Source organism: Prionailurus viverrinus, chromosome B4 (assembly GCF_022837055.1).
Source record: "Prionailurus viverrinus isolate Anna chromosome B4, UM_Priviv_1.0, whole genome shotgun sequence".
Classification (NCBI taxonomy): Eukaryota; Metazoa; Chordata; class Mammalia; order Carnivora; family Felidae; genus Prionailurus; species Prionailurus viverrinus.
Window position 1 is genome coordinate 7,296,405 of NC_062567.1, and position 14,154 is coordinate 7,310,558.

The window sequence follows — 14,154 nt, forward strand, 5'->3', positions numbered from 1 at the left end:
CTCACCAGGAACCCCTTTTGAAATTTAGTCTTAGATTTTCCTTTGAAAGGGCAAAATGTACCCTGTATGGCCATAATATTAAACCTCCTCATGGTTTCTCAACAGTCAGTGGCGGTTAACAACAAAGTCAATGTTTGAATGCCTAATTTGTGACTTCGTGTTGATAGAGAACGGAAAATACAAAGCTTAACAATTTTTTGCCATTTCCTTCCTGGTAATATTGGACGATTAGTACAATTGACAAGAAACGAACTGATGTTGTGTATAGCTGCTTCATCGGAATACATTATTTCTGGGGTTTCATGGCAGTGTTATTTATTGCATGCTGGTAAAAAGTTCCTGGGCTGTTTGGTGTTTTCCCCACTGACCCAAATATCAGTGATGAGTTCATTCACTGTCGTGACAATGTGCGTTGGTTATAATGAAGAAGGTGTGGTGAGCAGAACAATAATGATTTTATTGAACTCTGGTTTGATCAAAAGAAAAGAAAGATAACCCAGTGTCCGCGATGTTTCCAGGGCATAATTCTAGCTGTCGTTTCGTTGTCTCTGTAGACACACACGAACACACAAGCTCACACACACGCATTTGCTTAGCTACCTTAGATCCATTGAAAATTTCATGGGATTTGTCACGGCAAGATACTCAAGAAAAAGTTTTCAAAACATTAGTCACCCGAAAGTACTAAATTATGAACCCTGGTCTTCAGTCACACCACTGTGGCTTCTCCCTTTCCCTTAGAGCAAATCAAATAGTGGAAGATTCAAAAAAGCAAGCATGTGATACCAGAATTCTCTGTCCCCGTTTCACGACTTCTTCCTCAAACCCTTTAAGTGGTTTTATTTAGTAAGGCAGCTTTTAGTACATCTCAGTGCTTTGCTCCATGACTTTTAAGTATTATTTAAAAAAAAAATCTTTTTAAATGTTTATTTTTGAGAGAGAGGGAAATAGCATGAGGGAGACAGAATCCAAAGCAGGCTCCAGGCTCTGAGCTGTCAAGCCCGTGAATGGCGAGATCATGACCTGAGCTTGAAGTCAGACACTCAACCAACTGAGCCACCCAGGCACCCCTAAGTATTATTTGAAATAATTTTATTATTTAAGTATTTATTTTGCTTATAAATGGAAATATTTTTTCCAATGGAAATTCTAGGAGGTTACAGTGTTTGGTCACATTTTCAAATGAAGCAACCAAGGCAAATATTTACTGGTTCGGCCAACTGTAGGATATTCTTGTTTAAATTTCTCAGTCTCCTGATCAAACCCAAGGGCTACTTTGTATTCCCGCTTTTGAAAAGAAATACTTTATAGTAATCCGTACACAAAATCCGTTCTAGGTATGTTTTAAAAAAATACTTGAGATGATGAATTTATTTAGCATTTAGGGTATATTGATGCCAAATCGTATTCTATTTTAAACTAATGCAAAGCTTGGGTAATTTGAATTCATCTGCTCCACTAAAACTTGTACAGCTACCTGTATGCCATCCTTATAGGTGAAGACACTCTCAAGAAACCCAGAGTCAATATGATGAGTGAGCCATGTTGAAAAACATACAAGGGACTAAGTCTGCCTCTGTTGGGGACATCTTATTCTGACCCTTTCTTAGCAAACAAGTAGCATCTTCCGTATTAAAAAAAAATTTTTTTTTGGTGCATCTATCTGTTTTTCTCTTCTTAAAAATTCTACATGCAAAAGTCGGGAATGGTGATGTTGGAGACATGTTATTAAGGGCAAGAACTCTGGAGTTGGAAAAGATGGTTTGGGGATTGTTTTGGTTTTCTTTCATCCAGTTCAGTTTCATTTGCCCAATGACTTCGGGCAGGTTAAATGGAAATTTTGAGAAGACAGGTCTGATTTGTAGGCTGATAGCCTTCACAGTGCACACACTGTAGCTACATTTGACACCTCAAATTAGGTAACTGGGAACGGGGTTTCACATCTTGCATTTATGTATATCTTTATCTGATAAACATCACCCTGAACAGCTATAGGAAGAACATGAAAGTGGTTTCCTTTCAGCTGTGAGCTTTTGGTGGACAGGAGGCAGGGGGACCAGACATGAAAGATTAATGCTTATTTTAGGGGAAAAAATATTACAGGGTGCCTTGCTGTTTGATTACAAGCCTTGGAATTAGTCAACATTTCCATAATTCTAAACCAATATACACCTGTTTTCCCACTGTGATGTGAAGGCACAACTTAATTTAACAGAAACCCTGCTGTGTTAAATCTCTCATTAAATACCAAGTGAGTTCGGTAATTTAAAGTTGTAGCACTACTATTTTAACTGGTTGCCTTCATATTACGAAATTAATAAGAAATTAATGATGCACTTTGCCATATGCCTTCAATTTCTTTCTGAATAAAAATAAAAGGGATAAAGAAAAATGCATCACCAGCTGACACTTTAAAGCTTTTCTGGTTGTAATCATTTTTCGTGCGGATAAAGTCCATTAAAAAGGCACTTGATGCCTTTTTTTTTTTTCTAAAGTATCCAAAACTTTCAGTTGAAAACAAGATCAAATAGCGCTGAGGTTTCCGCGCCCCCCCCACCCCCCTGTTTCATTTTCTTCTGCAGTTGATGTTATGTATCATAGGGAACTTTTATCATGCAACCAAACTTGATTGGTATTTAGGGACCATCTTTGGGTCTTGAGAGAAACAAAGAACTCAGTATGGCAGAGGACAAAGTGCTGATGGGACCGTCTGTTATTGAGTTGAATGTGTTTGCTCTTAGATTTCTATTGGAAGGCACACTTCCTTCGTGCCGTGTACGGGTCATAGAGACCCTTTCCATAGAGGACGGGTGATGAGGTGAAGGACCAGGGTCTTACTCAACAGTGCAGAGTCACTGAGGACACGTTTTTCACGCCATGTGACTAAGGAAGAAATGCTCGTCATAAACCTAGAAATACAGTATTGGGAATAGGGAGCAAATTCAACAGCTCAGCACGGGGAGAAGCAAAGACTGAGCCTCTGGATGGCATTTCCCTGGCGTGACCAGCTCTCCTCTAGAAATGGAGGCTTGACGCTTAGGCAACAGATCACATCTCAGGCACGCTGCCTTTATTTATTCCTGACATCTCATTAGAGTAACAAAACACTAATAATTATTGAGTGCCTACTGTATGCAGTAAGCTGCAGGCACTAAGCTGTGGCAGTTTATGCCTGCATGCCTGTCTGCCAGCCCTTGAGATGCCTAGTGAGTAAGACTTCCATCACCTGAAGAGAAGACCTTCCGTGTGTCTGCACAGGCAGAGCTTCTTGGGGAACCTGTGTGTTTCCTGCAGAACTGTTAGCCTGACTTTTTCTACAGCTGAGCCATTGGTGTTCCCGGACAGATTTTGGTTGCCTCTGCCTTGACAAGTTTGGCACGTCGGGCTAACACATAGCTTCTTTTGTTTAGGACGGCACAACCTAACTGAGAGAATTAGTCAATAGAAATGTCATCGTCTGCCATTGTATTGCCCAGAGAGAAAAATCCTTGTAGAGGCAACTTGAGAGATTCATTTTGTGTTCACTGACCTAATTTAGCTTAATTAAAAAATAAAGTGAAGACCTTAATCGAAACACAGAAAAACTACCACGATCTTTTCAATAATCACGTGTCCAGGACCAAATATCCCCATGCCAGTGACAGCACTGGGCCTTACGTTATTCTTTTCTCAAGGTCTTAAAACATATTGTCTCTCGCAGTAAGGCTTTCTGATTGAAAACCTACAGCAGTATCATTAGAGCATTCACTGTATAAATTAATTTAATTAAGGATGTAATAACAGAGAGGAATACAGTTTTGGAAAAGCTCTTAAATTTTAACAGCAAGGAGGAATCAGAATCTAAATGTCTTGTAAAATATTAATTGCAAATGTCTTCCAGACATTTTCTCTGCCTATGCCTTCCTCCTTCCTTTCTTTTTAGAATCACTACCAGTTTTATTAAATGCAGTTTATAGTAAGGTGTTACTGCCCTAAGAGAACATTTGTTTAGAGCATTCCATTTCAGCGGTGGCTTACCGAAAGGTGTTTTATAAGAACACTTGGAGTGTGAGCGAGGGCTCCACGTAGATTGGAGATATAAAAACAAATGAGGCTGATCCAGTAGGAAGAAGCTGTAAATAAAACTGCCTCTTGGGACGGGTGTGTTCACCCACATGAAGTGAATGAGCCCCTTCTTGGCTTCCCTGGAAGGGATCATTTACCTACGCGGGCAGGCACTCTCCTTCCTGCCAGGCGGCCTTCCACACAATTCTCCATAGAATTGTCCCCCTGTGTCCTTTAAGAGCAGAATGCTGGGGTTTAATATTCTTCCAGCAGAACAGCTTGGCTCTCACTGGGACCAAATTCAATTTGCCCATTGTAATGCATTTTTGAGGTACTCATTTTCTTTGAACCACCTCTTCTAATTATTAATATGTATTTAATGCCTTTGTGCTCAGAGCCATGATGATTATTTTATCATTACCATCATCGTCATGATTTCTGTCGTAAAATCCCTCCAACCCCATCTCATCATATCATGAAAATCGTGCCCCCCACCAAACCATCTCATTTGAATCCAAGCCTAACTAGACCAGGCTAGATAAAGTTTTGTCTCAGATGCCATTTATTTAGAACAGGAAGACACCGCCAAAATGTCTACATAAGCAGAGATAAGTCTTCAAAAGCATGTTATCATGTAGAACAGAGCATTCATACACTGGTTCATCAAATATCTACTGAAATTTTTTTATTTTAAATGTTTTTATTTATTTTTGAGAGAGAGAGAGAGACAGAGTATGAGTGAGGAGGGGCAGAGAGAGAGGGAGACAGAGAATCCAAAGCAGGCTCCAGGCTCCGAGCTGTCGGCACAGAGCCCGATGCGGGGCTCAGATTCATGAACCGCAAGATCATGACCTGAGCTGAAGTCGGACACTTAACCGACTGAGCCACCCAGGTGCCCCAGTATTTACTGAATTTTTATTGTTTGCCAGGAACCGTTCTGGGTACCAGGGAATACAGTAGCAACCGTGCTGTTGATAACTGAATCACCCAAAAACAAAGCCAGCCACCATGCCTGTACTTGGTTAAGGTTTAATAACTAGCTCTTGGATATTTCATGCCCACATGAGCTACTTTCATAAAGTGTTTCCCAAGGAGTCCACCTTTGTTCCCAAAAATGGCACCTTTGCCCACATGTCTTCCAAGTGCTCCAAAATAGAGGGTGAATGTAGATTTGCTGTGTTCTGCACTCCTGTGTGTGTGTGTGTGTGTGTGTGTGTGTGTGTGTGTGTGTGAGATAGAATTTGTATCCTCTACACAGACCCGTATGTATGTCTCTATATACTTAAGATGGGCATATATTCACACACATCCATATGTGAGTATTAATTCAGCCAAATAAAACCAGGAAGATATAGCTTAAAATCCGCCCCCCCCCCTTTAATTGGCCTGCCAACATACTCTTAACTACTTTGCAGTCACCTTTCTTATATTAGGCTTCATGAACTGTGTAATTCTCATGTTTGTTTGTCTGTTGATTGGTTTTTGCTTTGAATCGGGATTCATGGCTAATTCATAGTGCATGTGCGAGGGTACTTGAGAACCACCATTTAATGGTGATAATCCCTGCCTTCCACCTTCTTAACAGAAGAGTAGGCGCCGAATGAGATAATGTATGTAAAGCTTTCTGAGCCCCTGAAGAAATGTGCTTAGAAGACATTGTTTCTACTTGACAGATTCTGTAGGTGTGAACTCTTCTGGGGTCGCAACCCAACATATAAAATGTGTGTGCTGTGGAGTGTGTAAATCGGGACATTTGGTGTGCATTCTTCAGATTTGCATTTGCGGGACTGGGCCTGGGCTGAAATGTTTGGCCTTCCAGGACTTCCCCAAAGCAACTATTCCCCTGCTGTCGGTGCTGTCTTAGCAGAACACTTCGTCCTGCCGAAATGAAAGCTAAACAAAAAGTGAGGACTTTTTTTTTTTTTTTAAGTAGGCTTCATGCCCAGAGCAAAGCCCAACACGGAGCTTGAACTCACGACCCTGAGATCAAGACCTGAGCTGAGATCAAGAGTCAGGTGCTTAACCGACTGAGTCACCCAGATGCCCCAGAACTTTTTTTTTAAGATGACCTTGTAAGGGACTGTGATGGAGAGTGCCATGTTGTGCCTAGAGGGCAGCTCCCCAGGGCTGTAGCCACCAACTGGAGCTAAGCCAGTGTGGAGGAGAAGCGCTCAAGCTGCAGAATCAGGCCCACATGGGATTCAGGCAGGCATGGCAGGGGTGCTGGGCTGCTCATTGCTTTGGGCCTGAGACAGAAAGTTGGAGGATGAGGGCCTCCTGGCTGGCTCAGTCGGTGAAGCATCCGACTCTTAATTTCGGTCATGATCTCATGGTTCATGAGTTCAAACCCTACGTTGGGCTGTGTGCTGGCAGTGTGGAGCCTGTGTGGGATTCTGTCTCCCTCTCTTTGTTCCTCCCCTGCTCACTCTCTGTCTGTCTCTCTCAAAATGAAAAAGAAAGAAAGCAAGCCAGAGGATGAAAGAAACTCCAAGCCCAGTGGTTCCCAGTCTGGAGGCCAATCGCAAGGGGTCTGGGAAAGCATATTTTAATATTTCACAAAAGGCCACTGGAAGTAACCTCTTTCACCCACCGTAACATTTTACATGCCACCTCACCAAGGCTTTTGCTTTAGGCTGGCAGCCAGTCAGGTCAGTAGCTTTGATTGGCAGTTATTGACCTATGGCTTTGATTTTAACTGTAATAAAAAGCTAGTTACTTTTATTTATTTTGAGAGAGAGAGAGAGAGAGAGAGAGAGAGAACACGTGCGCAAGTTGGGGAGGGGCAGAGAGAAGGAGAGACAGAATCCCTAGCAGGCTGTGTGCCATCATCATCAGCACGGAGCCCAAGGTGGGGCTTGAACCCACAAACCGTGAGATCATGACATGAGCCAAGATCGAGAGTCAGATGCTCAACTGACTGAGTCACCCAGGCACCCCAAAAAACAGTGACTTTTAAAATAGGGCCCGCTCGATACAAGGAAATCTGTGGGAGAAAATTCATGAGGGGTCCTCAGTGGTGAAATGTTGAAAGTGACTGAGCTGAGCAGCCCACGTAGCATGGGGTTAAAACAGGGAGCAGTTACACCAGTTTTTGATAATGAGGTTTCCGTGGAATGCCGTGCAGGGGCTCAACTGCATTCCCTCGTTACCAGGACTGTTGTGAGGGCTTAGGAAAGCATACGTGCAACCTACGTAGCCCAGGGGCCCAGCCAGGGGTGCACAATTGCCCCATGTCATTGAGCAGCACTGTGGTCTCACTGGTAACGTATGAGGCCACAGTAGGATAGCACAGTGGCAGAAAGAAACAAGAGTCAGATTTCAGAGGTGCTCATTTCTCTCTGATATCCCAGGACTACATTGGGAATATTAAGTTCACTTATTAGATCTCAGTTCTATTAGAGGTTGATAAGCTTTCAAAAGAAGATTGTAGGGAAAATCCATGAATTGGATTAAAGGTCTGGATGGAATTGCATAGGAAAGGACTTGTGACAATCAAATGAAAGGGGAAAACTTTTTTCAAAGATTTTATTTTTAAGTAATCTCTACACCCAACATTGGGCTCGAGCTCACACCACCAGGAGACATGTTTTTGTTTTTTTTTAAAGTTGGAAAGTAGTCCAGATTTTTCCCGGGGAGCATGATGCAGTCCCCATGAGAATTCATCACCTGAAAATATTACTGTTGTGCCGGACAGACCATGAATCCGTCACATGTGGGGTGGGCACAGCTCAGGGGACTGTGTCCAGTAGAGGTGGGCTGTCCAGTTCTTCAGTCTCAGGCTCCAGGCCATGAAAAAGTATGTGACGAGGGTGCGTATGGAGAGAGTTCTCCCAGGAGCCCCAAGGTCCTTACCCACCCACCAAGACACGGAGAACGGCTGAGCTGGGGGAAGGGACATGAGGATCAGAGGGAGTCTTGGAAACCCCGCCTGGGCCACATCTAGGTTGGTGAGCGCAAGGGAAGCAGGCTGGCCACGGCCACTGGGAGGCAAGGAGGGAAAGAAGTTTCATGTATCCTTCGCTCATTTGAGCCATAGACTGTGACTGTGCACAGGTGCTCAGGAAGTCTCCTTAGTATTGTGACATAAGCTATTAAAGTTGTTTTGGTAATAAAGCAGTACCTCAGGACCATATCGTTACGGCTCTCCCTACCCAAAGTCTCCAAGATGAAAAGGTAAACAATAAACAGTGCCTGTGGGAGATTGCAGAAAAGGGACAGCACGACAGATGTTCTCTTTCACGTTTTTTATTGTTCCTGACTGTCATTTCTTCCCACCAGTAGTCAAAACACATATTTGTCCTGTCATCCCCTTCCCCACCTGTCATTAAGAACTCTTGAAAGCCCTTCCTGTCTTCATCTGCAAAAACGAAATGGTTGGACTCAGTGGTTCTCAGAGTCCTTTGCAGTCTCGTAGGACCAGTCTTCCTCCCGTGCGTTGTCTACGGTAATGTCCTGCTTAAGGAAAAACATCTCTCTGTACATCTCTCTCTGTCTGCCTGTTTATCCAAGTGGGTAGCCAGGCGACAGCTAGGACTTGACTTGCTTCAGGTATCTGTTAGTAGTGTTAGAGTTACACTTGACCCTTGAACAACACAGATTTGAACTGTGTGGGTCCACTTACAGGTGGATTTATCTTTTAGAAAAGCAAAACTGTAACATGTAGTTTCTCTTCCTTATGATTTTCTCAATGGCCCTTTTTTCCCTCCAGCTTACTGGATTGTAAGAATATAACATATAATGCAGAGAACATACAAAATATATGTTAATGGACTGTCTGTTGATGCTATGGGTGAGGCTTCTGGTCAACAGTAGGCTATTAGTAGTTAAGTTTTGGGGGAGTCCAAAGTTCCATACAGATTTTTGACCACACAGGGGGTTAGCGCACCAACCCTCGCATTGTCCAAGAGCCATCTGTACCTTACATAGACTCATCTGGCCCGTTCGGGGCTTGGCTTCCCACTTTGAGGTTCTCTGGACATCTGCTTCCCACTCCCCTCTGGCTGAGAACCAACAGGGAGCTGAGCACTCGCAATTTTTTTCCCAAGGAACAAAGAAGGAGGGAGAGGCGATGAAGGCTTAACAAGTCCCTCTAATTCCTTGCTTACAGCCTTAGTTTGATAAGTAAGGGTGTTTAACCTAATGAGGTTTCGGGATTTTTGGTGGATTTCTTGCATCTGTTTGATTCCTGTCCCCAGTTCACATGGATGAGTGAATCGCCTGTGTTTGTAGATGGCTTTATGGTATTCTTTGTCGTCCCTTCTAGAAATATGTCGGGTGCTATATTGACAGCGTTCACCTTGTTATACGGAGGACACTGGGGCACCGGGAGATTAAATTAACTCCTCTGACCTCCCCTAGCCAACAGTGACGGCACTAGAATTAGAAGCCACCGTTGCTAAATCTCCCCAGTAGCACGGCCGCCTACCCCTGGCCCTGCCCCTGGATCAGGCATGATGTTCACCACGTCTTAGGGGGTAGGGAGTGGGACCTGGGTCGCCAGCACAGCACTACAATGCAAACCACTGCAAAAGTGACTGTCTATTGATGGCTCACGTATCAGGCACCACGTGAGGGCTCTGTGACTATATTTCTTTGCATTGTCACAGCACCTCCACAAGGTCTGTGTCCTATGGCCCTGTTGGCTGGTGAGGAAACTAAAACTCAAGAGTGACCTGTCTGGGGTCAGACAGCTGGTGACTGTGAGTCTGACCTCGGACGCCAAGGGCCCCGCCGTTGGAGACCCCCAAGAGCAGGTGTTCTCTCTCGGCACTCCCACTGCCGCATGGATAAGCTCGGGATGCCCACGTTTGCTCCCTTTGGAGCTGTCCTGAAACCGATCTAAATCCTCAGCTCTTTTACTCCTACAACTAGCGGCGTCTCACGATGCGCTCGCCCGAGAGGCAGGGCACCCGGGTCCTGGTGCTTCGCTAAGCGGGCCTCCCCAGAAGGCAGCTGGCGCCCAGAGCCGGTCCTGATGCCACATGGGGCCCGGGCACTGTGCTGTGCAGCTCTGCCAGAGATGCGGAGCCCTGCCCTCTTGCCCAGCCGGAGACCGCTGACGTCGCTGGGCGGGTGTGGCCAGGCATTTGCTCCTGTCTTGGGCTGGAGGCTCCTGGTCCCAGGCTCTCCAGGAAGGAGCTACGGATCAAAGGCGGTCACTCCTGTAAGAGGAACTGCTTTGCAAAAATGATTATAAATGCAACACCTTTCTTCAGAGGAGTGCAGCTTTACCAACACCATCTCATTAACATTCATGTTATTAGGGCGCCTTGCTTTATCTGCATCCCCAGGCTTTCGGTCCCAGTCCCCAATCTGCATCCTAATGCCCCGCTCTGTCCAGCTGGCCTCCCCGCCCCCCATCTCTTGGCTCTGTGTCCTTCCGAAGGGGAAGGGCAGAGCGGGGCCCGGCTCATCCTGGAAGATCAGGCACGAACCCTGTTACTCAGCACACCAAGCAGGAAGCGGCAGGACAGCCGGCAGGCTGTGGCCGAGCACGAGGACTGGGAGATAAATAGGAGTTCTCCGCCCTCCATCATCGCGCCTTGCTGCCCCAGGAGCCCTGACGCCTCTCAAGAACAGCTGAGCCCTACCCCCTTATCTCTGCTTCTGGAAACGGGGGGCCAGACCCCGCGCCACAGACGAGGGCACCAGGAAACCAGTGAGCGCTGCACATGGGGTCTACACGGCCCCCTCAGCAGCCCCACGGCCGCGCTCTCAGCCGCGTGCTCTCTGCCTTGGCAAAGTCCGGCAAGGACACTGGGTCAGCGCAGCACTTTTCCTCGTGTCCTGGGAGCTCGGGTGCCCTTCTCTCTCCGTCCCCAGCCACCCACCTGCTCTGTCCTCTCCCTTGGTCAGGAGGTGAGTTAGGACCAAAGGCTCAGTGTTGACTAAGACATTTAGGGTAAACCATGTGGTTAATTCTGTCCGGTCGTCGTGCTGTCATTGCTGTGTTGACGTGAATGTAGGTATGTGGACATGTCGTGGAGACTTGGTGGTACATCCCTCCCCCATCCCCCACTGGCCTGGTCTTGGGAGCAAGAGCCGGGATGCCGTGTGACAGCACGTGGGGTTAGACCGAGAGTTCTGTGATCTCTGGGCCACCAAGTCCTCCCTCGGGGGCCAGAAGGCCCAAGTCAAAGTGAAGAACAGGTTCCCTGGAAACTCACCTCCACCCTGAAGACTGAACTTGAGTGACCGCAGGCCACTAGGGTATATTTCAGTCTGTCAAATTCCACGCTTTGTGCGCTTGCCCACACATACACGGTTTTTAATTTCTCTAGAAAAGCATATATTTGAATGCAAACCAGGCGACTGTGCCAGATGCTTTGTGCTGAGTGGTACGTGAGGTCCAGTGTAAGCAGACCGGCTGTCAGCAAGTCATGTAGACCAGGAAATGGAAAGCTAATTGCTGCCATTGCCCATATTACCGCAGGCGGGTGTAAATTCAGAACAGTAGTTCTAGAACTCCAGAAGTATCTTTCTGGCAAGTTTTGGTTTTGTAAATGTTCTCTCCACGTGACTGGTATTTTTCAGTGACTTTTGGAATTGAGGTAACTTTAACGGAATAGCAATAGATGTTTGATTAATAAAACTAATTGTAATAGTTAACGTGTACCGAGCACTTACTGCATCTTGGGCACCATGCCAGGGTTTTTATATACGCCTGAGCTCATGGAAATAATAAAAGGCTAGATAAATAATAAAACAGAGAGTCATAATTTGTTTTCCCACTCTGGTTGCCTTTTCAGTGAGAAGCCTGTCATTCCTAATTTAAGGGCATACTTTTGGCTATTAGAGGAAAAATTCTCTAACAAATCACTGAGTGTCGCTTACGTCTAATAATTGGCCTCTTCCATCCAGATACAAGGAGATGTGAAAGACAACTGCCCTCAGATTCAGCTTAACTTCACCTGTAATCCTACTCCGTGATGAGTGTCTGATGGTTTTTACTAATATTTATAAGCCATCATTTAAATAGGAAGAGGCGCTTCAGCCTAGATTTGGATGAGTTGTATCTTAACATTTCTTCGGCAGCTCATGGAAGGCGTTAACTATAATCACAACTCCTACCAAAAGTCATTACGTGCCTCTGAGGCATTTATTAGAGAATCCTAATCACTGTGTTGCCCAAACTGTCCCTGACTCAGCATTGCCCAAATGTAAAACCCCTGGAGGTCATTAACCAAAACTAAATATCATCAGTAAGGAAGATCAGAGTCCCAGACCTAGGAAATCCTGGGGCTAATCTCAGTAGATTTCTGTCTAGTTGAATGCGGTTCTCTGGGTCAGCAGAGGAAGAGAGGGCATGCTGAGGAAAATAGACCCTATTTCGTCAGAGGTCATGGACTGTGGAAGCTAAAAGGGTTTTTTTGGAGATAGTACTGCTGCCCTTCAGATGACAGATGAGGAAGCAAAAGCCCAGAACAGTTCGGTGGCAAGGTCGGGATGGGACAGCAACATGTATCTGCCGACTCCCAGCCTCTTGGTCTTGTCAGCGTCTCAGGCCCCCTCGATTTCTGTACGAGATTATGCCAAACACGTCACTTAAAGAAGCAGCGGTTCAGGGCCCCTACGACCCATCTGTCGGTGACATTACACTGTATGATGTGAGGCCACTGAGCGTGGTGATTCCTTTTCTCATTTCTACCCTCTGAGAAAAGACTCTGATAGTCATAATATTCTTCCTGGCCATTTACCTAAAATGACACAGGAACTAGACAAATTTTTACAGAAGGGATGAGGAAAAAACCAAAGTGGTCCTAAGTTTGAGTCCATTTGCATCTAGAGCTAGTTCTGTGATTAGTAGCCCCGACTGGGGAGCTTTTGAAATGACACATGCCCAGGCCATGCCTCAGGCAGATTAAAGAAGAATCTCTCAGAGTATTTTTTTTTTCAACGTTTATTTATTTTTGGGACAGAGAGAGACAGAGCACGAACGGGGGAGGGGCAGAGAGAGAGGGAGACACGGAATCGGAAACAGGCTCCAGGCTCCGAGCCATCAGCCCAGAGCCTGACGCGGGGCTCGAACTCCCGGACCGCGAGATCGTGACCTGGCTGAAGTCGGACGCTTAACCGACTGCGCCACCCAGGCGCCCCTCTCAGAGTATTTTTAAAGCTTTCCAGGTGATCCCAGTGTTCAGGTTCGAGAACCACTATTGGAGAGTGACCGCCATAAGCCCCAAGAGTAAGGTGGTGGCGATTAACCTGTTTCCTCCTGCTCATCTGGCTGTGCGGGAGCCCTCGCACCTGCTGATGACCCTCCCGCAAGTACAGGTAGCCTTGCTGTTCAGAGCCTGGTCCGCGGCTAGCAGCCCCGGAACCGTCAGGACTGTGTTCGTTGTGCTGACTCTCGGGCCTCTCCCTGTACCTGGATTTGCACCAGATCCCGGGGACTGTGTGTGCACAGCACAGTGCGATGGCCTGTGTGCTGGCGGGAACAGTCCTCACCAGTACCGCCATCCTGGGAATCGATCACAGTTCGCTTTAAAGACCACACTGACTGTGTGTGCACACCTACCTCCCGCAGCGGAATCGATAGGTTTCCTCGGTGTTCAAGAGGGCGGAGCTCCTTTGTCACTGCAGATGCTGCCACCTTCCCAGATTTCCTTGCAGACGTTCTAAAAGGGATCTGGGTGACCTGAGCATCTGGGACAGGTCGGGAAGGAGGTAAAGCTGCGAACGGCATATGAGGAGGTCTTTTGTTCGCCAGTATCTTTGTGTGGGCAACTGTGTGTTTTCCGTCCCATCAGCTCTCAAAGACCTGCCAGAAAATCTCACATGAGTGAGACTTACGTAGAATTAATATGTCCCGGGCTGTAAGAGGATGAATGGAGTTAGTGCTATTTTTAGCACAGTTTTTTTCTGGCCAGAATAAGCTAATTCTAGAGAGGAGCAGTTTTCTGCCACACAGAGTTCATCTGTAATACTCGGCAGCCGGGTCCCACCTTGCAGAAACGGTGGGCGTGCGGAGTCCCTGCTGGTTCATCCTCCATGGACCTGCGCTTCCTTCCTAGGGAAGCAAAGCACTTCTTATCCTGTCCCTCTCCATAGCCACCGCTTGAGAGACTCTGGCTGACAAAGAGATTTCACTGCCACAGGCATGCGAGGGGA

At 46.2% G+C, this 14,154-nt stretch overlaps 1 protein-coding gene across 12 annotated transcripts in view; it reads left to right on the forward strand.

Moving 5' to 3' along the window:
* Window positions 1–14,154, forward strand: part of CELF2 (CUGBP Elav-like family member 2) — a 527,290-nt gene that overhangs the window by 410,087 nt on the left and 103,049 nt on the right. The gene's annotated exons all lie outside the window — the stretch shown is intronic.